General features: G+C 55.4%; 1 non-coding gene across 1 annotated transcript in view; it reads right to left on the reverse strand.

The window, feature by feature from the left end:
* The window catches only part of LOC146144301 (small subunit ribosomal RNA), a 1,811-nt gene extending 1,288 nt beyond the window's left edge, over positions 1 to 523 (reverse strand). The window contains exon 1 of the ribosomal RNA XR_014500563.1: positions 1 to 523. This exon is cut by the window's left edge and continues 1,288 nt beyond it. This is a non-coding gene — a ribosomal RNA (small subunit ribosomal RNA).
* Between the last annotated feature and the right edge of the window lie 826 nt (positions 524 to 1,349).

The raw sequence follows: 1,349 nt of genomic DNA on the forward strand, positions 1-1,349 counted from the left end.
TACTCATTCCAATTACAGGGCCTCGTTTAGAGTCCTGTATTGTTATTTTTCGTCACTACCTCCCCGCGTCGGGAATGGGTAATTTGCGCGCCTGCTGCCTTCCTTGGATGTGGTAGCCGTTTCTCAGGCTCCCTCTCCGGAATCGAACCCTGATTCTCCGTTACCCGTAAGAACCTCGGTAGGCCAGTACCGTACCGACGAAAGTTGATAGGGCAGACACTTGAATGATCCGTCGCCGGTGCGAGACCGTGCGATCCGCAAAGTTATCCAGAGTCACCAAAGGTTGCGGGCCGAAGCCCGGTCGGTTTTTGGTCTGATAAAAGCACGCCTCCCGCGAGGTCGGCGCTTCACGCATGTATTAGCTCTAGCATTTCCACAGTTAACCACGTAAAACGTACGATCAAATGAACCATAACTGATTTAATGAGCCATTCGCAGTTTCACTGTACGAGAGCTCGTACTTAGACTTGCATGGCTTAATCTTTGAGACAAGCATATGACTACTGGCAGGATCAACCAGGTAGCTACTTTAGCGTAGCCCCGAAAGGCCGACGAAGGAGGCGCCGCTGATGCGGCGCCGTCGCTCGGTCGATGCGAAACCCGAAGGCTTCTCTCCGTTAAAATTTCGTTCTTTGCTCGGCTGCCCGAACTCAGAAAACCGTCACCGCCCGTCGCACCCGCCGGAGTAAGACTTCGTCGGCAGGCCTTTCGACCGCCACGTCGCCAACACCGGCGCGAGCGCAACGCACGCCAGACAACTTCGCCGAAGCGACCGCTCAGAACCCGACAAACTGACACTCGGCTCTTCGCGCAGCAGCAACATCTGCCCAGCGAGCCAATCGCCTTTTCACCGATTCTTTACTTGTCGAAGCTTGTCAGCTCCCACAAGTATAGCAAAGATGAGTGTTGTCCCTGGGGTCTTCCGTTTGAAATTCTAACGTAAAAAAAAGGTGCACGATTGCGCCAGGTGTTGAACTATTGCGAGGCATATCACACGCTCGCGCGGCCTATACAGGCGCTTGCTCGCGCGCGCGGCCGAAATATGTTCAATGTTCGCGCGGCCTAAACAGGCTCATGCTCGCGCGGCCGAAATGTACTCAATACTCGCGCGGCCTATACAGGCTCTTGCTCGCGCGCGCGGCCGAAATATGTTCAATGTTCGCGCGGCCGACATGTATTCAATGCTCGCGCGGCCTAAACAGGCTCATGCTCCCGCGGCCGAAATGTACTCACTGCTCGCGCAGCCTAAACAGGCTCATGCTCCCGCGGCCGAAATATATTCAAAGCTCGCGCGGCCTAAACAGGCTCATGCTCCCGCGGCCTAAATATGCTCTTGCTCGCTGGGCGGA

Source organism: Ascidiella aspersa, chromosome 5 (genome assembly GCF_963924565.1).
Source record: "Ascidiella aspersa chromosome 5, kaAscAspe10.2, whole genome shotgun sequence".
NCBI classification, from domain to species: domain Eukaryota; kingdom Metazoa; phylum Chordata; class Ascidiacea; order Phlebobranchia; family Ascidiidae; genus Ascidiella; species Ascidiella aspersa.